Source organism: Talpa occidentalis, unplaced genomic scaffold, assembly GCF_014898055.3.
Source record: "Talpa occidentalis isolate TD23 unplaced genomic scaffold, MPIMG_talOcc4v2.1 talOcc4.2, whole genome shotgun sequence".
Taxonomy (NCBI): domain Eukaryota; kingdom Metazoa; phylum Chordata; class Mammalia; order Eulipotyphla; family Talpidae; genus Talpa; species Talpa occidentalis.
The window spans coordinates 46,767,417-46,791,947 of record NW_023602073.1 but is presented as its reverse complement, the minus strand read 5'-3'; the positions used below and the strand labels follow the sequence as shown (position 1 = coordinate 46,791,947).

The following is a 24,531-nucleotide window of genomic DNA, read 5'->3' as shown; positions in this document are numbered from 1 at the left end:
ATAAATAAATTAATTAAAAAATAAAAATATGTAGACTTTAAAAAATAAATGGAAAACTAAAAAAAAATCATACATTAGATCAAGTTCCAACCAATATCTAAGAGAGGCCTATAGAAATGTAACAGAATAGGAAATATTCCATGATATTATTTCAGGTTTCACTTAGCAAATAACCTTTGAGAAACTACCACCTGTACAGTTTTAATTTAGTATCAATACTCACAATTATCTGAAAACACTACTAGTTTCTTCATTCCTCCAGGCTGCTGCTTCTCCCAGCCCAAATCCACTCCTCCCTAAGGTCGGGAAGGGAATTTGGAGCCTCCCCTTTCTGTGGATGTCACCCTGTCACAGCATCATGTCTCCCTCTCACAGGCTCTGTGGGGTGGTGCAGCCTTGATGACCCCACACTCACCCCCCTTCTCTCTCCCCATTTCCTGGGGGTTTCCAGGGAAGACAATCAGCATCATCCTGCTCCAGTTACAAAGTCTCCAAGGACTCTCCTGGACTCCTTCTCCCCAGGCCCCTGGACGGGAGTGTGATGCCCCTCACCCTCCTGCTGCTGCTCTGGGGGCCCCTGGCCCTGATGGAGACCCAGGCGGGTGAGTGCGTGTCCAGCTGGACACTGTTGCCCCAGGAGGGAGGAGCAAGGACACCCCTGAAGGTGCAGGAGCCCAGGAACTGTTCATCTCCTCCCAACCTCTTGTTCCCTTCATTCCATTGTGTTCTGGCCCCTTCTGTCCCTCCCGCCTCCCCTGAGTGCTCTGGTCCCCTGAGTCTGGGCCCTTCTTGGCCCACCCCCCTTTTCACTCTCACGGCCCCGCCCCTTTCTCCCCTCCAGGCCCATATCCCTGGGCCCTGGGCCCGCGCTGAGAGGAGGGTCAGCCCGGGTCTCCCCTCCCGCCCCCAGGTTCCCACTCCCTGAGGTGTTTCTACACCGTGATGTCCAGACCCGGCCCCGGGGAGCCCCGCTTCATCGCCGTGGGGTACGTGGACGACACGCAGTTCGGGCGGTTGAACAGCGACTCTTCAGATTGGAGTGTGGAGCCGCGGGCGCCCTGGGCGGGGCAGGTGGGGCAGGAGGACCTGGACCAGGAGACTCTGATCCAAAGGAACAACGCGCAGTGGTTCGAAGCGCTCCTGAGGGACCTGCGCGGCCGCTACAACCAGAGCGAGGACGGTGAGCTTCGCGGAGCGGGGCCAGGGTCAGGTCACCCCCATTCCCACCCTAAGGCCGGGGTGTCCCGGGTCTCAGGGTCCACTGACCCCTCGAGGCTGGTGGATCTGCCAGGACCCTCCCCCGGGAAGGGACTGTCCTGCTGGCCCTTTCATTTCAGTTTAGGTTTATTCAGGGTGAGGGTTGGGGGTGACTTGGGAGGCGACCTACGGGCTGACCGCTGCGGGCGGGGGGCGGGGCGCAGGGTCTCACACCCTCCAGAGCATGTGTGGCTGTGAAGTGGGGCCAGACCTGAGTCTCCGCGGCGGGTATGAAAAGGTCGCCTACGATGGCGCGGATTTCATCTCCCTGAGCAAGGACCTGCGCTCCTGGACCCCCGCGGACTCAGGGGCTCAGATCACCCAGCGCGAGTGGGAGGTGCAGGGGAGGCCAAGCGCGTCAGGAACAATATACAGGGCAGGTGCTTCCTGTGGCTCCGCAGACTCCTGGAGGTGGGGAAGGAGGTGCTGCAGCGCACAGGTAAGAGGGGCCACAAGGCCTCGGACCTCCCCTCTCCTGGCGCCCCACAGGGAAAATGGAATAATGGGCAGAACAGCACCTGCTTTCTGGGCAGAGAGGGAGAGTCCCCTGGGCTTCATGTTCTGTGCTAGAGAGAGACTCGCCCAGAAGACACCCCTTTTCTGGACAGTTAAGGAATCCAGTCTCTCCTGAGGGAGGGAGGCCATCCTGAAATAACTCTCCCTGGATCCTTGTGACCCAGCAGCCATCCTGGAAACCATGAGTTTCTCTTTCAAGGTCTTGTTTTTGGTCTGAGAACATTTCTGGATCTGACTCCTGCCTTTCTGTGTCATTCACCCTCCACCCAGGTCAGGAGCAAAAGTCTGTGTTCTCCTTAGAGACCTGCATCCTCCTACCCTGGGCTCTCACCTGATTATCCCAGATTCCCCAGACTAGGCTGGTTTCTGGGCTTTGTGCTTCCTCCCTCCAAACCAATTGTCATGTCCATTCTGAGGATGGTCAGGGAGGCTGCTTCAGTGTCCAGGAGGGAAAAACCCAAAGTGTGAATTTTTGTCCCTTCTCCTCAGATCCCCCAAAGACACACATGACCCACCACCCCACCTCTGAGCATGAGGTCACCCTGAGGTGCTGGGCCCTGGGCTTCTACCCTGCGAACATCACTCTGACCTGGCAGCGAGATGGGGAGAACCTGGCCCAGGACACGGAGCTGGTGGATACCAGGCCTGGGGGGGATGGAACCTTCCAGAAGTGGGCCGCAGTGAAGGTGCCTTCCGGAGAGGAGCAGAGATACACATGCCATGTGCAGCATGAGGGGCTGTTGGAGCCTACAGTCCTGACTTGGGTGAGGAGGAAACATGGGCACAGGGCTTCTCAGGGGCATCAGGAGCCCTTCTGGAGACTGTCAGAGGGTCAGGATGTTCCTGCGGCTCAGGGTCTCCCCTTCCCTTCCCTTCCAGTGCCCCCTTCTCAGTCCTCTATCCCCACCGCGGGCATCATTACTGGCCTGGTTGTCCTTGGATCTGTGCTCACTGGAGCTGCTGTGGCTGTAGCTGTGTGGTGGAGGAAGAAGCGCTCAGGTAGGGAAGGGAGTGGGGGGTCTTGTCCACTGGGGGCTTTCATGTCCCAGGGAGAACTTGCCCTGCCTGGTTAGTAGGGAGTATGATCCATACACATGTGTTGCCCAGTCTGGAGCTGATTGCTAACACACTTTGTAAAGCGCTTATGAAATTGAATCACCAATTGTTCACCTTTTAAGTGTGGTGATGGGCATCTGTTTCCCAGGAAATGTCATAAGGGAAGGACCCTGCTGAGGAAAGACTCCAATTCCCTTTCATATCCATTCTTCATATATCCCAGTCCTGACCTGGGTCTTCAGTCACAGTTCTGGAAACTTTCCAGTGACCCAGAATTCGGATTCCTTTAGGGCTCCATGGGCTGACTCCTCCCTTGCTCACATGAGGTTTCTTCCTACAGGGGAAGATGCAGTCAGGTACAGTCAGGCTGCAGGTAAGTGTGGATCAGGGGTTGGATCCCTGAGCCCATGAGGCCAGTGTAGAGAGAACTCTAGGGGGAGTCACCCTCATCAACTCCTCTGAGGGTCTCATCTCTGGGCTCTGACCAGGTCTCTTCTGTGCTTCCTCAGGCAGCAACAGTCCCAAGGACTCTGGGATGTCTCTCACCCTCTAGGACACCCCAGAGGATGGGGCCAGGTTGTGGGGAGCTGTGAGTGGGACAGTCTTAGGATGCAGTGGACTATTGACAATGTTATCATTTAATGTAACTCACCTGAATTTCTTCAATATTATTTTCCATCATAGAATGAGAGCTCTGACTTTTGTGGGACTTATATTATAGGATTTCTCTCCCCCCCTCCCATTTTGTAACTTCAGGATCCTCTGCTTTATTTAATTTTGTTTTCTAGATGTCAGTGAGTGATATAAAACTTTTTATTAAATCTATTTATTTGTTCTCTTACATCATTTTTAATTTTTGTATAATATTTGATTTTTTTCTCAGATGTAGTCCTTATAGTTCTATGACCACCATAGCACCCATGATCCATCACTACAGTCCCTTGTGCTCTTCCCTCCCCTGTTTGGAACCATCTCTCACACTTTCCCCTGCTGTATGCCTGAGATCTAGGATCAGGCTGCAAGATTTGTCTTTAGTCTGACTCTTTGTTTGATTTATGTATATCTCACATATAAGGGAAACCATCTGATATCTGATATTTATTTTTTCCTTCCTACCCATCCATATTTCCCAAATGGCTTGAGTTTCTGTTTTTAATCACTGAGTAGTATTCCACTATATGTATGATCCATTCACTGTATTCCACTGTATATATGATCCATTCATGACCCCCTGATTTAAAACACAATGATAACCTGAAGCAGGACATTTCCAAGCCTGCTGCTCAGGGGAGTCTGATGCTTAGTTTCTGTTGCCTTCCCAAATCTGCTGCTTGGGGGAGTCTACCGCTTTGGTTCTGCTGCTTGCTGGAGTGGAGAAGTTGCTGGGTGTACTGCGCTGCTTGTCTGAGGTGGTAGCCATGACACCCTTGAACCCCCTTCCCGAACAATAAAGAACGCTTATGCCATGATAGATGGGATAGCAAGTTTCTCATACAAACTATATTAAACCCTGCCATTCTTGTTCCTGGGAGCTCAGCCCTTTGGGGAGCGATCCCACTGAGCCCACCTGTGTGACAATTAAATATCTCTCTCTCCACCTCTCCGAGTGCCATCTGATTTCTCTGGGAAACTGCCAGAACATTTGTGGTTCCCTGGTTCTAGTTCAGCCCGTCCCACGGGCTGATGCCAGATGCCAGATCTTTGTTTAGGTACAAAGTAGGAAGTGATTTTGTACAAACATTAATAAATTAAAAGTAATAAATTCATATATATGGCCTTTATGATATTGAGGTATATTCTTTGTATCCCGAGAATTTCAAGGGCCTTTATCATAAATGGGTGTTGTACTTTGTTGAAAGCTTTCTCGGCATCTATTGATATTATCATATAGTTTTTATATTTCTTTTTGTTAATGTGTTGGGTTATATTGATTGATTTTCGGATGTTGAACCATCCTTGTGTCCCTGGAATAAATCCTACTTGTTCATGGTGGATTATCCTATGGATACATTATTGGATTCTGTTAGGAAAATTCTATTGAGGATTTTTGCTTCAGTGTTCATTAGAGAGATTGGCCTATAGTTTTCTTTTTTTGTATTGTCCTTGTTCGGTTTTTGTATTAGTGTAATGTTGGCTTCAAAAGGGATAATGTTTCATATTACCCCTTCCTTCTCAATTTTTTGGAAGAGTTTGTGACGGATAGGCACTAGTTCATTTCTGAATGTTTGGTAGAATTCATTTGTAAATCCATCTGGTATGGGGATTTTGTTTTTTTGTGAAGGGTTTTGATTATCATTTCAATTTCACTGCTTGTAATTGGTCTGTTTAGGTGTTCTATTTCTGCTTTATCTAGCTTTGGGTGATTGTAAAGTTGTAGGAATTTGTCAATCTCATCTAGACTGTTGAATTTGTTTGCACATAACTGTTCATAGTAGTTTCTTATTATTCTTTTGATTTCTGCTGTGTCTGTTGTGATTTCTCCTCTTTCATTTGTGATCCTATTTACTTGTGCTTTCTCCTCTTTTTCCTTTGTGAGGCTGGTTAGGGGTTTGTCTATTTTATTTATTTTTTCGAAGAACCAACTTTTTGTTTCATTAATCTTTTGGATTTTTATTTTTAGTATCTATTTCATTTATTTCTACTTTGATTTTTATTGTTTCCTTTCTTCTACTGTTTTTAGGGATTTTTTTGTTGTTCTTTTTCTAGTTCTTTGAGATGTGAGATTAGATTGTTTCTTTGAGTGCTTTCTTGTTTCTTGATGTGAGCTTGTATTGTTGTGTCCCATACATTTAGAAAATTGGTGTCCTCCTTGTTGTTCAACTCAAAGTATTTTTTAATTTCTTTGATCTCTTTGCTAGTCCAGTAGTCTTCCAGTAGTGTGGGTTTCAATCTTCATGAAGTAGGAGGGGTCCTTGCCTTCTTTTCATGGTTTATTACTAGTTTGGTGCCTTCATGGTCAGAGAAGATGGTTGGTATGATTTCTGTCTTGGTTTATCTGTTGATGTTTGTTTGTGTCCCCAAATTGGTCTACCCTGGAGAATGATCCATGTGCGCTTGAGAAAAATGTGTACTCAGATTTAGGGGGCTTTAGTGTTCTATAGATGTCTGTTAAGCCCATAAGGTCTAGATCCTTATTTAGAGCTTTAGTGTCCTTACTTATTTTTGGTCTCATTGATCTATCCATTGTTGACAGTGGTGTGTTGAAGTGTCCTACTACATATGTGTTTTCTCGGATGTTTGTTTTCAGAGATTATAATAGTTGTCTGATATATTTTGGTGCTCCTTCACTTGGTGAGTAGATATTAAAGAGTGTTATATCTTCTTGAAGTATTGTCCCCTTGACCATAATGTATGGGGAGCCATGCTACTCATGTTGTCTGACAAAAGTCCGGGCATGGGGCAGATTTCTGAAAAATCAGCTATCTCGTTAGCTGACTCCAAGATTCTCCTCATTTGTTTATGGCTAGTTTCTACCATTGCTAAAAATACGCATTTAAAAGTAAAACTGCAAATACTGATCAATTATTGAATAACCAATTTGATGGCAAATGGCACTGCATGATACAAATATTACATTTTTTATAAAATTAGTCCTTCTCTGCCAAAAGGCAGTCAACATTTGGCCTTATATTAACAAGTAAAAAAACTTCTGGGAACAAAAGGCTATAAACATCCCTTGGCCAAGTCTTTAATATGGAGATGTCGTCTTTTGAGGCAACGGCTAATTGGAGAAGGAAATTCTATTACTTTAAAGATAGCAGTTGGGTGGCAGACGTGATCCATGCTCCAAGTGTAAGAAAATTCCTAATAAGCCAGGAGGCGCCATAGCTGACTCCTGCTAAATTCTTCCTGTTTGTTTAGGGTTGATTCCCCTGGAGGTGACAATTTGTATGGTAGCTGTTAGAGTATGCATTCAAGAATAAGTCAATAGCAATTTTATGACTGGTCGAGCTAAAACAATATAGATGATAATTCTAAATAAAAGCCTTCTGTTTTTGCTTTAATCATTTGGCTATATGTTAGTCTAAACTTTGTAGGTTAGTTAGAAAAATTTCCTTTGTCTCCCTTCCCCCAGGTAACTTCCTGCCCTTTGTTTCCTCTAGCCCTTAGTTAATTCTTCACTATGGCAAACATAGAAATGTTAGTTGCAGTAGTAGAGTAAGCTTTTTGCTAGTAATAAAATGACTGTTTGGTTGTTTAAGGTAAAAGACTACTCTAAGAACACTTTTGTTGAGCAACTGTGCCTTCTTTAAGTCAAAAAATAATAAATGTCATGATCTCTGCAGGTGGGCAAATAGACCCTTGACTGTTCTTGAGAAAGATGTGATGATTGTTATCTTCCTGCCTTAATGCATATGCTTATGCACTCACAGTTTGCTTGAAATGTATAAATAAAGGGCTGCTGAGACCCTCAACAGGATGATGTCAGCACCCTGATCAAGTGTCTGCGTCTCCTCATTCCCCTTCCCCGTCCCTTACCATTTTCTCTACAATTGCGCCAACGCCTTCCCATCCTTCAGGAACCCCTGACACCCAGACTGCTGCAGCTGGCTCACAACAATGTAGTGACCATCCGGGTCTCTTTTTACCCTTTTGAGTTTGAAATCTGTTTTATCTCATATAGGTAAAGATGTTCCTGCATTATTTTTTGGTCCATTTGCTTGTAGGATTGTTTTCCATCCTTTTACTTTGAGTCTATTTTTATCTTTTGTAGTTAGATGCTTTTCCTGGAGACAGCAAAGGCTGGGTTTTGTTTCTTAATCCAGCCTGCGACTCTGCATCTTTTTATTGAAGAGTTTAGTCAGTTTATGAAAGGTCCATGCAGCAGGCCGGAATGCAAAAGCCTACCCGGAAGCCCACCTGGGGGGCAGGAATGAGGAGACCTGCCTGGAGGATTCAGGCAGTGAGCCTCCCCCCTCCCCCCATGAGTCTCTTCTCAGACAAAGAACCTCTACCTGCCCCACCAACCTTTTCGCGCCCTACAAACTTTTCCCGCCATACGAGCCCAACTACCCACCTGACTTCTCCTCACCCTATAAAACCCTGCTTCCCCCTCACAACTTGCGTGGCTCCACTGACCCCCACCTTGGGTGTGTGAGGTCCGCCCGGGGCGCAATAAACTTTCCCGTCCTTTGAGAAATGTAGCCTGGCTCTCCTTTTCTTTACTGCGCCGAACCTTTCAGTTTACATTTAGGGTTAATATTGATATGTTAGCATTTGTATTTGCCATTTTGTTTGTCTTTTCTGTGGTTTTATTTTTTGTCTTGTTTTGTTCCAATTCATCCCTCTGTTTGTTCTGGCTTTAGGACTCCTTGTAATATTTTTTGGAGTGGGGTTTTAGTCATAACGAAATTCCGGGGTTTCTGTTTGTCTGGGAAAGTCCTTATTCTTTCTTCATATATGCAGGAAAAATTTGAGGGATAAAGTATTTGTTGTCTTGGAGTTTTTTTGACTATGTCCTTCCACTCTCTCCTTGCCCGTAGTGTTTCTTTGGAGAAGCCTATGTCAGCCTGACTGGTTTTCCTTTGTATCTTATCTGTTTCTTCCCTCTAGTCAGTTTCACTATTTTTTTCCTTGTCTTGGATTCTTGGGTGCTTTACTATTATGTGTCTTGCTGTGTTTTTCCTTTCATCATGGAAGTTTGGTGCTCTTCTTGCTTCTTGTATGTCTATTTTCAGCTCCTTCTTCACATTTGGGAAGTTCTCTCCAATTATCTCCTTGAATATTTTCTCTGATCCTATGCCTCTCTCCTCTCCATCTGGGATTCCTATAATTCTTATATTTCCTTTCCTCATGGAGTCAGATAGTTCCTGAAGCCTTTCTTCATTCTTTTTCCTTCATCCTTCTCTTTTCTGCTTTGGTTCTTTTTATTTCTGTGTCTTCAAGAGTGCTTATTCGTTCTTCCATTTCATCTTTTCTGCTTTCATTGCTTTTCTCAGAGTTCTTTAGCTCCTCCATTAATGCTTTGATCTCCTGAAATGCTTTCTTTTACCTCTTGAGGGACTCAATGTCATTCCTCTGATCGTGATTATTTTTCCCATATCATTTTCGACTTCTTTTAGTTTTTTAATATGGCAATTTAAAATTCTCTATTGGAAAGACTCATAAGATCTTCTAGGTCACTGTTGTTGCAGTCTGGTGGTTGATTTTCTTTTTCTGTTGTGTCTTTACCCAGGGGATTTGCTTGGTTGCTTGTAATTTTTCTTCTCCCTGCTGCTTGTTTTCTAATTTGTCCTGTGCATTGTTACACTGTTTTGCTGGTACTTGCGGGCATCTTTTGGGTGTGATCTTTCTGGGATGTCAGAAACTGGGGCCCAATCGAGTTCAATAATGTTATGCCAGAATTCCAGTAGGGCAATGGTACTGTGGATATGTTAATGATTGCTGTCCCTGAAAATGCCCTCTCTCTGTATTTGTTTAATTCCAGACGTGGGTCTTGAGGTCCCACAGACTACCCTGGTGGTGGCTGCATTGCCCTCTGGGCTCCAGATTGCTGGATCCCCCTCTGAGCTCCAAATTGCAGCTAGTCTCGGAGCCTCACTTGTGCAGGCTTTCAGCTCACCACTGACTGTGTGGACAGCCCTCTCTCAATTCCACACAGTCTTGGTGGGTTCCAGACACAAAGATCCCTATTCTAAAATGGCGAGTCAGGAGGGCACTTCCCTGTGCCCACTGTGTGCCCCAGCGGTGGCTGTATCCCCCTGTGGGTTCCAACTTGATTTTGATCTTAATGTATCTATTGATGTTTGTCTTGTGGTCCAATATGTGATTGATTCTGGAGAATGATCTGTGCGCACTTGAGAAAAATGTGTACTCGGATTTTGTTTTTGGGTAAAATGTCCTGTAAATGTCTGTTAAACCCATGAGGTCTAGGTCTTTATTTAGGGCTCTAGTGTTCTTGCTCATTTTTTGTCTTGTTGATCTGTCCATTGGTGAGAGTGGGGTGTTGAAGTCTCCTACTATATATGCATTTTCTCTAATATCTGTTTTTCAGAGCTGATAGTAATTGTCTTATATATGCTGGTGCTCCTTCATTTGGTGAGTGTACCTGCACCCCTGTGTTTATTGCTGCACTGTTTATAACAGGTATGATTTGGAAACAACACAAATGCCCAAAAATAGATGACTGGATTAAGAAGATGTGGTTTATATACACAATGGAATACTATTCAGCAATCAAAAAAGATAAACGTATGCCATTTGCAGCAACATGGATAGAGCTAGAAGGGATTATGCTCAGTGAAATAAGTCAGAAGGAAAAAGAAAAATATCACATGGTTTTACTTATAGGAAAAATACAGGGTAACCCAATAAGGGATCAGGGGGAAAATAATAACAATAAAAAACAAAACAAATCAAAAAACAGGCAATTATAAATCAGAAACATGCTGCAGGGGAGGGAGGGCAAGATTCAAAACAAGGGCGGGAAGAGCACGAGGGACAATGGTGATGGTGCACAGGTGAATTGGTGGTGGGAGATCTATGGGAACCACACCTGAGAAAAGAAAACAAACATTGTACAAAAATGAATAACGATGTAAAAAATATATATATATATATAATAATAATAATAATAAACACTAGGGTGGGGGCCTCCCTGGTAGCAAAGGGTTAAAGTCTCAGCACTATCAAGCTATCACCAGCCACTGCAGCATGAGTTCAATCCTCGGCCAGGGTGCTGACCCACATGGCACAGCAGACCTCTCCTGTCTTGCCTGCTGCTTCCATCAGCAGTGCATTTCAGTAGATCCACCTGTTCTGCTCCCTACTCTACCATGGGTGAATCCTCTCACCTCCTCCCGCCCCACCTCTGGCCTACACCCCAGTTCTTGTATGTATGAAAAAAATTAAAAAAAAAAAAAAAACACTTTGGTGACTGCAGGCAGAAAAGTCTCAGGGTAGGCTGTGTGGTATAGATACTCCCCGATCTCTTCTGAGGCGGAAAAGTTGTCCTCTCATGCACCACTTTCTATTTCCACTCTGTTCATCTTAACCACAGGCCCAAGGCTCTGCTACTCCTGACCTCACTCATCATCTTGGAGGCCGTCCTGTAGTCCTAGACCTAAGTAAAGTCCTCAAGTCAGTAAAAACTGCTTATAGTTAAATTAATAAAAGTTCTCCATGTCTTCACAAATAAAAACCAATTCAAAATTTAGTAGTTAATTTAAAACATATTTGCCTTAAAGTTATGATGTTAGGAATTAGTATTTGTTTCTGTGTTTAAATGTGATTATTAAAAAAAAAAGAGTAATTAACCTGCTCTATTCAACAAAGACAAATTTGCTTCTTGGTGTTAATACCAAAACTTCTCTGAATGACATGATATTCCAAAAGACAAATCCACTTATCATTACTTAATGTTTTATTGAGTTTAATTATAAAAATTTGTTAAATATATAAAATCATTTTATCCAAAATTACTGAACTTTCAGGTTTACTTTTTGCTCCTTATTTTAAGGAAGCTGAAATTTTGATGTCATGTAACTGAAAGGAAAAAATTAAAACATGTGTTTAAATGTAACATTCAGCCCAAAGAGATGATAGTACAGCAATTGCTTCAATATTTTACATTCTAGAAAAAAAAATAGGGTATTATAAATCTGAAGAGAGGTAAAGTAAAATGTATGTTTTTAAAAGGGTTTAATCTCAAATCAAACTGATTATCTTTGAAATAAAATACTATAAAACAGAAAAGCAAAAGAAAATATTTAAAGTTAAAGGCATCTTAAAAATTTTATGTAGGCTTCTAACTCACTATAATAACATTTAAACTAAACTTCAATATTTCTAGTGTGCTTATATGATACCTAACTGAAATTTTTGATTTGCAAGAAGAACTGAAGTATTCTTGGACTGTCGTTACTAATTTTTAATGATCCTGTCAGCATTGCTAAGCCTTGTGAGAAAAACTGATCTGCTCTGAAAAATCTTTTGTCACTCTAGGTAATGAATATTTTATAAAAATCTATACATTTCTTAATCTTATGCAAACTTCCATGATATCAAATTCTAAAATAGTAAAGATTTTGCTTTGAAAGTCTTGAAAAGACTCCTAAGACATCTGATAAAGTTGTTTTTCTTGTGAAAAACAAATCGAGTCAATTTGAGTGTATTAAAACCAGTCAAGAAACATTTTTTGCCATTAAAAAAATGGTTACACCTTTTCAGCGTAAAAATAAACTAATAGGAGTGTTCTCAAATTTGTGGGTTCTTAAAATGTCATATATTCTGGTAGGTGGACCCTGGAACTGGCCTTACAGCAGCGCCCATGTGATCACCTGCCTCCTTCAGGGCTCGCAAAAAACAACTGTTAAGCCCTTCAACTGGAACACATTGAGGAAGGTCACTCAGGCGCCCGATAAAAATCCTGCATTATTTCAGGCTAGACTTGCTGGGGCCATAAAAAATATACTAATCTGGACCCAGGGACTATGAAAAATGAAGCCATTCTAGCAGCCCCTTCATTAACCAGTTTTGTCCTGGATTAAGAAACTCAAACCCCTTTTCTCACACTTTTGGGTATGACCTTCAAGGTCAACAGTGACAGAGAGACCAGACAGACTAAAAGAAGAGAGGAAGAAAGACGCATATATGTCGGCAGCCATTGGCAGTGCCCCAACCTTAGATACCCGAGACCCCAGGTGTGCCCAGGGCTTCAGGACCTCACCCGCTTAAAGGGCCTGAAGCAACAGGGACATTTCAGCCACAAGTGTCCAAAGAGACCGCCCAGGGCCATGCCCTCTGTGCCATCACACAGGGCGTTTGAAGAGGGACTGTCCCACTCTCTGGGGGAGGGGGGTGGGAACAGCCCAAACTACAGGCCATTGGAGGACAAGCGGACCATAAGTGCATCTGGCTTTGAAGACCCCAGTGCAAGAAGAAAAGACCTTCTCTAAAGGAGCCCAGAGGTGAGCCAGGCTCCTCCACGTACTGTCTCTAAGGATAAGCCTCGACTTGACTCCAATGAGCCCCACGGAGAAATCAGGTTTAATTCCAAATACATGAAAGATATAAGATTTAGCACATCTAGAAGCTATGTTACTTTCCTGGGGTAGCTTTCCCTCCCTCCCACTCCCCACAGACCATTGCCTGGACCCCAGGGAAGCCTGCAGTGTGCGCAGCTGCTGTGCTCTCTCCTCCAGCATCCACATGCTGCGCCTTTATCCTGGGTTTGAAGGATTTAACCTGAGATTGAAAGGTCAACGAAGGTTTGGGCAGTTTCTATCAATTTTGTCTGTCACCCTCTCGGTGGTTGCCTTGCTCCTGGCTTTTACCCCAAATTTCCAAATGTCTGTCTAGCCACAAAGTCCCACCCTCAATATCTCAATCCAGTAAGATTTTTGCGTTGGACAGCCTGAGCTTTGCGTGGAATGGACAAGTCCTCAGTGAAAATTGGAGACTCACTGATTTCACCAGCATCAGTCTGTGTCTTTCAAAGGAAAAGTGCCTCTAGGTCCTTTTGGCTTTTCTAGCAGTTTTCTTGAGTGTCCCACACCTGGGCACAGTTTGTATTCAGATTTGGTTGCAACCCTGCTGCTCTCTCAGGTGTATATTTCCCCTGGAATGTCCGGCTGCTCTGCTCTGCCCCTGAGACACTGGGCTGCAGGGTCTGCGGGGGAGGAGAGCACCCTCAGGTGAGAAGCCTGAACATTGCAGTTTCCACTCATTTCAGTAGCTCTTCAAGATGAAATTTCTTCCCATATTTCTGCTACCTTGGTTTATTTTTCTAGTTACTTTATTTATTTTTATATTTTTATTCAATAGTAATTATCTTCTGCCAAAGACTTGCTCAAACTATTGTTTTGTGCTTTAACATATCAATTTTTTAAATTTATTTTCATAGGGCCTCTCCGGTGGCGCAGCGGTTGAGCGCTGGGTTGCGAAGCTGCCCGCAACCTCTGCAGCTCCGGTTCCATCCCCGGCTGCTCCCCGGCCACCGGAGGGGGGTCCCACATGGCGCACAGACCTCTCCTGCCGCCCGCTGCTCCCCTCAGCAGTGTACTTCGGTCCTTCTGCCTGCTCTGCTCCCCACTCTGGCTCTGGTGAATTCTCTCACCCTCCCACGCTTCTGACTGTACCCAGTATAAATAAATAAATAAATCTTTAAAATAAGTAAATAAATAGTTAAGCATATTTTAAAACAAATATAAATTTATTTTCATAGATTGTTGTTCATTTTTTGTGCAGCTTCTCCCCTCAGGTGTATTCCCCATAGCTCTCCCACAACCACAGCACCTGGGAACACTCACCATAGTCATGTGTGTTCTCCCTTCCCCTGTTTTGAACCCCCTCTCTCCCCTCCCCTGCTGTATGACTCTGATTTATAGTCAGCTTGCAACTTTTGTCTTTTTTCTTAATGTTTTATTCAGTTTCTCTACATGCCACATATAAGTGAAGCCATCCTGTATTTTTATCTTTGTCCTTTTCATTATTTTCCCTAGCATAATCCCTTCCAGTGTCATCCATTTTGCCTCAAATACATGAGTTTGTCATTTTTGATGGCTGAGTAGTATTCCATGTGTATATATACCACACCGTTTTGATCCATTCGTCTGCTTGGGGCATTTGAATTATTTCCACAGCTTGGTTATTTTAATTAGTGATGAAATAAATACAGAAGTGCAGGTTTCCTTTCAAATTAGTGTGTCCTAGGTATTAGGGTAAATTCTTAAGAGTGGTATTGCTGGATCATATGGTAGATCCATTTTTAGTGTTTGAAGTAAACTCCACACAGCTTTCCCTAGTGGTTACACCAGTTTACATTCCCCCACTTGCTGAACCTCTCCACCCTGCCATCGGCAGTCTCACCTGACAGAGGATTTGGGGGAGAAGGTTACAGCCCATTATTTGATTATGTGAGACTAATGTGGATCCAGGCACCAGGATCCATACTCAGGTTCTCAAACTGACATGAGACTAGACCGGGGACTGGGACGCACAGAACCCCTCAGGAACCACTGACCATGCACAGCCAGCATGACAACAGAGGACGGTCCCCTGGCCTCACTGTAGTTTGGAGGCAGCACCTACAGATTGAGGATGCTCCTGTATTGTCTAAGTCACCAGAAAAACAGTCAAATTTGAAAGGAGCCCTGGAAGTGGTTAGCTCACATCTGTTACAGATGTGTCTCATCCTCCCCAAGCCATGAAATCAAAGGTGTCTCCTCAATCTGACAGATGCTTGTGGGCTCTGACAGTGAGAACCCCCCTTACTCATGGGTTCTGGGCTTCTTGAATAGGGATCCCTCCACCTCTGAGAAGTAAGGGCATTTTCAGATATGACTGCCTAATCACATGGGTCAGGATCCTAATGAATACTGTAGCGCCAGGAAGGCACTGAGCAATATCTCTATGATCAGAGCAGACGGGTAGAGGAGTCTGAAGCCCTTGGTGGTTTTCTCAGGCTTTTACTGATCTTTCTACACCATCTGTAGTGAGGTGACCAGGTGCAGGGCATGCAAGGGATCCTGGGGGTCAGGAGGCTGGCAGGCGTCCCAGCCTCTGGTTAACCCAGACTCTCGTTAATTTTTACTCTTTCTGGGCTCTCTGGTGGGCTCTCGTGGACTCTCTGCTGGTCTCTGCTGCATGGTCCTCTGTAACTTCGCCCTTATATGCCCAGTCTTGGCTCAGGCACACGTGTAAGCCTCCAAGTGTTGATCATGGATGTTAATGGCAGGAGGGCAGAAAAAACCTGATCACTTCCATTCACCCTACAATCCACCCCCTCAGGGTTTTAGCCGTACAGTCTACACAATGGTTTCCCTTGGCGAATATGAACCCTGAAGCCATGACCCACAAAAGTAAACAATACAACTGAATATAACAATCCACCAAAATACAACAGAATGCAAGTAAGCCCAGGAGGGCACCAACGTAGGGGTTAAAAGACAAGGTTATTGTCGCAGTAGATGATCCACCAATTCTGCTGCTGAAGGCACTGCTTAAGCTAGGGGGAACCACTCTCCACTCACAGCATCTGCCCTCACACGTCAGGAGCCGTCAGGCTTCCTGGCCTCCTCCGACTGTGGACTTGTTGCAGGCGTGATTAATTGGCTTCAGTCTGAAGTTGGCTCTCAAAGAGAATTTTAATTCTGTATTAGTCACGCACACACATTCATGTAGGCAAGTGTAAGGGGCAGGAGGGCACAATGCAGGGTCTTTATGACCCAAGCAGACGGTGTAAAGGAGAAGTCCTGGAATCCTCAGTAGCTTTTCAGGCTTTTATTGGGATTTACCAGGTACACAGCAGGCAGGGGTGGCGGGGGGTTGGGAAGCCTCCCAGCCCCCAGCAAGTTTTCACTCTTTCTGGGTTCTCCGGGTTCTCTGGCATTCTCTCTGCTTCTCTCATGGTGCTGCTCTCTGCTTTCATGGTTCTGCTGGCGTCCCTGTGACACTGCCCTTGTAAGCCCATTCTTAGCCCAGGTGAATCCCATCTACTTATGCCCACACCCTACTCCAGGTGCCCGCCATCAGGCATGCATTCAGGACCACAGGGATTCATCATCAATCCTAATGGCGGGAGGGCAGAAAAGCCTGGTATTTTACCTTACCCTACAGCAAGCCAACCCTAAGTTTCCCAGAGTACCTCTGACTGGAGATAGTAGCCACGATGTGTCTTAGCCAGGTGTAAAGGGTCAGGAACGGACACAGTGCAGGTTTTCTGATCCCATGCAGACTGGGTAAAGGAGGAGTCAGAGTCCTCAGTGTTTTTTTGCAGGTCTTTTATTGGGGTTCACCAGGCATACGGCAGGCAGGGATGCTGGCTGGGGGGCTGGGAGGCCTACTAGTAGGCTAGTAGGCCTCCCAGCCCCCCAGCAATCGTCACTCTATCTGGGCTCTCTGGCGTTCGTTCTGCTGCTTCTCGGCTTCTGCTGCTGCTCCTGGCGTCCCCGTGATGCCGCACTTAAAAGTCCAGTCTTAGCCCAGGTGAATCACATCTACCTATGCCCACACCCTATTCTAGGTGCCCGCCATCAGGCATGCATTCAGGACCTCAAGGATCCATCATCTATCCTGATGGCGGGAGGGCAGAAAAGCCTGACATTTTCTTTACCCTACAGTCCACCCCGTCAGGGTTTTCTGCCATATAGTCTTTATCAGTCTCTATATACAAATCATAAACACATATCTCTTGGCAATATGAACACTGCAGCCATGGCCCACAAAAGTAAATGAAATACATCACAATATAACAAAATACAATGGAACACAAATAAGTCCAGGCAGGGCCCCAACCTAGTGCCAAAGACGATTATTGGTACCAGCAAATGAGCCACCAAATCTGCTGCCAAAGGCACTGCTCATGTGAGGGAGGGGAACCACTCACGGCATCTACTGTAACACACCGGGGGCTGTCAGGCTTCCTGGCCGCCTCTGGCTGTAGTCTCGGCTATAAGCCATACACAGCATCCACCCCCAGGATGCACTAGCTCTGGAATTGGTGATTCTATTCTGTTGGGGGTAATCACCAACCCTCAGGGTTTCTGTCTGCAGTCGCTCCAACACTCGGCTTTCATAGCCACCAATGCGACTTGCAGACCCCTGCACTCAGGCCAACCCACTGCACAAGCACATGGGTCGGGGATCCAAACTCTACATTCGGCTTGGGCTCCACCCCAAGCCATGTTCCCCACCCGTCCCCCAAGGACGGGTTCCTCAGCTCCTCACCCTCACTCAAGAATGAGCAGGGCATCACCCACAGGTGATTTTACGAGACTCACAGGTCTTCAGCATACTCAGGCTGCTTAACAGTCACTCAGGGCTTCTCAACTTAGCATCAGTACCAGCTTTTGCCTTCTCAGTTGGCTTTTCCCCTCCACCTGGCTGCTGGGCATGCACAGGCTGCCCCTGGCCACCAAGGCCCACTGGCCACCCCCAGATTCCCATCTCCTGGGGTTTACAAACAAAACTGTTCCACCCCCAGGGTCCCAAAACATATCAACCTGCAAGGTCCTCTGCCTTCTGGTGGGATTGTCAGTCCAAGTTCAGTTGTCAGTCCATCAGTCCAAGTCTCTTGGCCTCTCCCTGAATCAGCACTGGTGAGCTCCAAATCTTGGTCCTTTCTTTGCCGATGATTCTTGCTGCCTCAGGGGTCATTGGCTGGTCCTCTTGGGCATCTTCTCCTTCAGCTGAGGTCTCGTCCCACAGCTCCAGGACGGTGTCCATTTTCTGTGCCGCCATGGCGCCTCCAGCATCGTCACAAACACAGTCTGTTACTCCTTAGTCCCTCCAGGTCTTCAGAGGGCTCCAATACCTGTCTGCATGGATCATCCTGCCGACTACGCCAATGTAAAGGGTCAGGAACGAACACAGTGCAGGTTTTCTGATCCCATGCAGACTGGGTAAAGGAGGAGTATGAGTCCTCAGTGGTTTTTTGCAAGTCTTTTATTGGGGTTCACCAGGCATATGGCAGGCAGGGGTGCTGGCTGGGGGGCTGGGAGGCTAGCAGGCCTCCCAGCCCCCAGAAAGTCTTCACTCTATCTGGGCTCTCTGGCGTTCGTTCTACTGCTTCTCGGCTTCTCTTTCGGCTTCTGCTTAGGCTTCTTCTTCGGCTTCTGCTGCTGCTCCTGGCGTCCCCGTGATGCCGCCCTTAAAAGCCCAGTCTTAGCCCAGGTGAATCACATCTACCTATGCCCACACCCTATTCCATGTGCCCACCATCAGGCATGCATTCAGGACCTCAAGGATCCATCATCTATCCTGATGGCGGGAGGGCAGAAAAGCCTGACATTTTCTTTACCCTACACCAGTAATGGCCACGGAGCAGGTTTTCTGATCCAGCAGACCGGGTAAAGGAGGAGTCAGAGTCCTCAGTGGCTTTTGCAGGTCTTTTATTTAGATTTACCAGGCATATGGCAGGCAGAGGTGCTGGGGGCGGGGGGCAGGAAGCTGGCAGTCCTCCCAGCCCCCAGCAAATCTTCACTCTATCTCGGCTCTCTGGCATTCTCTCTGCTTCTCTTCTTCTCTCAGCTTCTGCTGGCATCCCCATGGTGCCGCTCTTATAAACTCAGTCTCTCCGCCCAGGTGTACCTACTCCAGGTGCCCGCCATCAGGCATGCATTCAGGACCATAGGGTTCCCTCATCTATCCTAATGGTGGGAGGGCAGAAAAGCCTGATACTTTTACCTTACCCTACACCGGGCCTTTCCCCTAGGTGGAAGTCCTCCGGCCGTGGGAGTCTCTAGGCTCGAGGGCCCAAAGTCCGATGGTCTGCTTCTGAATCTGCTCCTTTTATACATCCTTATCAGGCTTAAGCTCCGGCACCATCTGTTTCTATCAGTCTTTAACACTCTGGATGTGGATGCGGCCACTTTCACTCACGGCATTTGCAGGCATCTTAATATATTTTGAGTTTCACTTTTAGCCAATGTACTTACATTGCCTGTAAGCTTTGTATGTTCATTGCAGGTCTCAGTCAAAAAGCCACACACTGCATCTACCCCCAGGACGCGCCTATTCTGAGACTGGTGACACAATCTATACTCTTTTGGGGGTAACCACGCAATCCCTAGGGTACTCATTGCAGTCAATCCAACACACCACCTTCATACCCAACAGTGGGACATGTGGACCCTGCACTAAGGCCAACCCTTGGCATATGCACATGGGTCAAGTCCATGGATACAAGCTCCACATGCGGCCTCTCTCAGGCCACAGTTCTCGGTTGTGGGCTCCACCACAAGCCACATTCCCTGCCCATCCCACAAAGACGGGTCCTCAGCTCCTCTCCCTTATTCAAAATGAACAGGGCATCACTCACAGGTGATTTTAAGAGGCTCCCCTGCCTTCTTTAGCGTCCTTTTGGCTGCTTAACAACCATTCAGGGCTTCCCAACCTTAGCACCAGCTTTTGCCTTGTCTGAGTTGGCTTTTGGATCCATCTCCTCTGCCCGGCTGCAGAGAACCTCACACAAGGCTGCTTTGGGCCACCAAGGCTCACTGGCGATGCCTTGATTTTCATCTCCGGAGATGTACACATAATCCCATCCACCCCAGGACCCATAAATATAACATCATCCTGCCAGTGTGCTCAAGCTTTCTGGCAGGATTATCAGTCCAAGTCTATTGGTCTTTTCCTTGCTTTGTCACAGGGCAAGCTCCGGATGACTAATCCTGATTCTCTTTCTTCCCTGACAAGTCTGCTGCCTCAGGGGTCATGGGCTGGTCCTCCCAGGCCATCTCCTCCCCCACTCGAGGTCTCATCCATCCCACAGCTCCCAGACCTTGTCCACCTCCTGTGCTCCTGCAGCGTCTTTAGCTCTTCCTGCAGCTGCTGCACTTTGGTCACCTCCGGGGCTGCCCCGGAGCCTCCAGCACTGTCACAGGCTCATGGTTTGCACCCCTCAGTCCCTCCAGGTCTTCAGAGGGCTCCATACCCATCTGCATCCAATCATGCAACCAACTACGCCATTGTAGTGCCAGCAAGGCATGGCGGGGGGGCCTGGGGGATAGGGGACCAGCAGGTCTGGGGGCTGGCAGGCATCCCCAACCTTTACTTGCTGCAGGGAGCCTTGCTGCCCCAGCCAGATAGGATACTGACAAGCAGCTAAGAGAGGGGGCCTCACACCATGGGGCTGGCATCCTTTGCTTTTTGTTCTTGGTCATAGAAAAAAATTTATCAGAAAGTATATTAGGCAATAAATTATATGTATCAGCATACTGTAAGTAAATGGCACAGAAAAATGTTTGTTTAGAAATTAGTTGTTGGGCAGTTTGGCCCACTTGACAATGGGAGGCAGTTTGTTGTGCATGCCTGACAAGCAATCCAGCACAACAGTTGTAGTGGGTCTTTCTTTTGCCTTCTTTTGAAGTTTCTTGGGAAAGTTTTTAAATAAAGCTATTTGAGTTTAGAGTTTCTAAATAAAAAAGTTCTGATAGCTGAGTAGCAGCCGGTCCCCAGCTGAAGGCCTTGCGAATAAGAGGAGTCTTTTCTTGCTTAGGCTTTGGCTGATAGGGATGTACTGGTGGCTATCCACTGTCTTAGGTTATTGTTTAGCTGAAACAATGAGTTCTAGTGTAAGACTTAGTTTTTTATTAACCTTGAAGGTTGCACGTAGTGGCCAAAAGCCTATGGAAAAGGAGATGCACTGATTGTTTCTGCTTTGTTTCTATGCACATGATGATGTAATCTCACTGCTTGCAAAAAATGTATAAATAAAGAATCTGCTGAGCCTCTCGGCAGAAGATACTAGCACCTCACCAAGTGTCAGTGTCTCCTCATTCTACCTCATCCCCTTCCCCTCAGTCCTTTCGTTTTCGCCAACGCCGTCTCATCCTTTCAGGAACCCCTGACACGACATTTTGCTGGAGGCTGGTCCCCGGCATTTACTCTCTCTGGGCTCTCTGGTGTCCTCTTGTGGTCTCCTCCTTGGTCTCTAGAGGATCCTCCACAGCCCCATCCTCTACCGTTACCCTTATATGCTCCTTCTCTGGCTCAGGTGTGCCCACTCACACACGCCCACACCACACTCCAAGTGCTGCCATCAGGCACACATGTAAGACCACAGGTGTCCCTCATGGATGCTAATGGCGGGAGGGCGGGAAAACCTGATCACTCCCATTTATCCTACAAAACCTGTATCATGCAAAAGAAAAAGATGTGAATTCTCATACCAAAGGGGTCTCTGTGAGTCAAAATCTGATAGAGGGAAAGTGCAAAAAATAACCTCCCACCTGAAATGGAAATGGCACTTGTGCTTGAGGGCCGGGCCAGGACCTCGCAACTGCAGGAAGAGACAGTGGCCTAAGGTGTGTTCATCTGCTCTTTGCTCAAACCAATTTGCTCTCAGCCTGAAGAGAGATGTGCCACCTAATAATACCGCTGAGTTATGTCGGGACAGCTCACTGGTTCCACCCTGGCAATCCAAGGGGCACGGCTGCCCCCCTGACCTGATGGGAACCTGCCCACAGCCTGTGGTGCTGAGACGGTGCAGGCAGGGGAGCTGGGCTGGGCCTGGAGCACACACTGACCCTGACAGAGCTCAGACTCAGGCCTCGTGATGCACCTGCTGATGGAAGGGCCGTTTGACTCTGGACACTGGAGTTTGAAGGACGCATTGTAAAGTGAACCCTTTTATTAAGAAGGTTAAATGGGGCCTCCCTGGTGGTGCAACAGGATAAGCCTCAGCACTACAAAGCAATCCACAGCCACTGTAGCCACTGCAACAGGAGTTCAATCCCTAGTCAGAGACCTGACTCACATGGTGCAGCAGCCCTCTCCTGGCTTGCCCTCTGCTCCCCTCAGCAGTGGGGAATACACTGAATACAGTGTATTTCACTGTAGGCAAATACGCTGGGAAAAACACTGAAATACACTGAAAATATACAGGGAAACACACAGAAATACAGTGTATTTCAGTAGATCTACCTGTTCTGCTCCCCACTCAGTCTCTGGTAAATCCTCTCAACCCCTCCATCCACCTTTTGCCTATACTCCAGCTCTTGTATGCATAAATAAATCTTTAACCAAAAACTGCTCTTTTCCCATGAACTTTTTTTTAAAGATTTATCTATTTATGCATATAAGAGCTGGGGTACAGGCCAGAGGTGCAGGGGGTGAAAGGATTCACCAGAGACAGAGTGAGGAACAGAACTGGCAGACTGACTAGAATATTCTGCTGAGGGGAGCAGCAGGTGAGACAGGAGAGGTCTGTTGTTTCATGTGGGTTGCTCCCTGGCAGGTCACGGACAGCTTCACCGTGCTGTGCTTTACCCCTTGCGCCACCAGGGAGGCCCACCCATGACTTTTTTTTTAAGATTTATTTATTTATGGACCTCCCTGGTGGCGCAAGGGGTTAAACACAGCACTGTGAGGCTATCCTAAGCCTCTACAGCACAAGTTCGATCCCTTGCTGGCCACTGAGCTGACCCGCATGACACAGCAGACCTCTCCTCTCTCACCTGCTGTTCCCCTCACCAGTGTATTTCAGTCAGTCTGCCTGTTCTGCTCCCCACATTGTCTCTGATGAATTCTCATCCCCCACATATCTGGCCTGCACTCCAGCTCTTGTATGCATAAATAAATAAATCTTTTAAAAAAATACAACATTATTGGGCCTCCCCGGTGGCATAGTGGGTTGAGCATAGCGCTGCGAAGCTGTCTGTAGCACCAGGTTCAATTCCTGATGGGCCAGGGAAATACCCACATGGCACAGCAGACCTCTACTGCCTGGCCCACTCCTCCCCTCAGCAGTGTGTTAAGTCCATCTGCTTGTTCAGCTCCCATCTGTCTCTGGTGAATCCTCTCATCCTCCCGTGCCTCTGGCCTGTACCCCATTTTTTTTAAAGATTTATTTATTTATTTATACAAGCACTGGGTACAGTCAGAGGCGCGGGAGGGTGAGAGAATTCACCAGAGCCAGAGCAGGGAACAGAACAGTCAGGCTGACGAAATACACTGCTGAGGGGAGCAGTGGGCGTGGCAGGAGAGGTCTGTCGCGCCACGTGAGACCCTCACCAGCGGCGGGGGATCTAACTGGCACTGCAGAGCCTGCGGGCAGCTTCGCAGTCCAGCGCTCAACCATTGCGCCACTAGGAGAGGCTCTGTACCCCTGTTTTTGTATAAATAAATAAATGTTTAAAAAACAATATTTTTCACAACAAAACAAAAACAGACAATTATAAATTAGAGACATTCTGCAGGGGAGGAGGAGGGAGAGCGATCAGAGGGAGGGAGTGAGGAGCAGAGGGGACTGAGGTGATGGTGCAGGGGTGCATTGGTGAAGGAAATTCTAAGGGGACTACACTGGGGGTGAGCAAATATTATTTAAAAATGTACAATGATGTAAAAAATAAATAATGAAATTAAAAAAACATTTTTATGAATTATTCACATCTAAGCAGTGTACATATTTATTAAGACTTTTTCAAATTATTTTCACTATTATTTTGAACAAATTAATCTAAAGAGGCAATTAGCTGTTTTATTTTTTTAGGAGACAAATGCATATATATTTGCGTATTTATGTAGTTTACTTTTTTATATTTTTTTACATCATTTTTCATTTGTGCAAAATGTACACATTTTCATCTTGGTTATAGTCTCCATAAAATTACCACCACCCTCCTATTTTGACTCTAACCCCTCTACCCTCTCCCCCCTTAATGTATCTCTCTGGTTTATAGTTGCTTGTTGATTTTGATTTTTACTTTCTTATAATTAGCCTTTTTCCTGGTCCCTCATTTAGGTTTTTAAATTCCTGCTATGAGAGAGACCATTGGTATTTTCCTTTTCTTTCTGGCTTATTTCGCTGAGCATGATCCCTTCCAGCTCCATCCATGTTGATGCAAATTGCATGAGTTTGTTTTTTGATTGCTGAGTAAAATTCCATTGTGTATATGTACCACATCTTCTTGATCCAGTCATCTGTTTTTGGGCATTGGGTTGTTTCCATAGCTTAGCTATAGTAAATATTGCTGCTATAAACTAGGGGTGCAGGTGCCCTTTTGAATTAATGTTTTTGTGTCCTTTGGGTAAATACCCAGGAGTGGAATTGCTAGATCACATGGCAGCTCCATCTTTAGCAGACTGAGGAATCTCCACACAGCTGTCCATAGTGGTTGGACCAGTTTGCACTCCCACCAGCAGTGCAGGAGAGTTTATTTTTCTTCACATCACCCCCAACATTTGTTGTAGCTAGTTTTTTTTTTTTAATATATGCCATTCTCACTGGTGTAAGATGGTATCTCATTGTAGTTTTGATTT

At 46.2% G+C, this 24,531-nt stretch overlaps 1 pseudogene; it reads left to right on the top strand.

Annotated features, from left to right (window-relative positions):
• Positions 1-499: 499 nt before the first annotated feature.
• The window catches only part of LOC119251329 (patr class I histocompatibility antigen, A-108 alpha chain-like), a 113,656-nt pseudogene continuing 89,624 nt past the window's right edge, over positions 500-24,531 (top strand).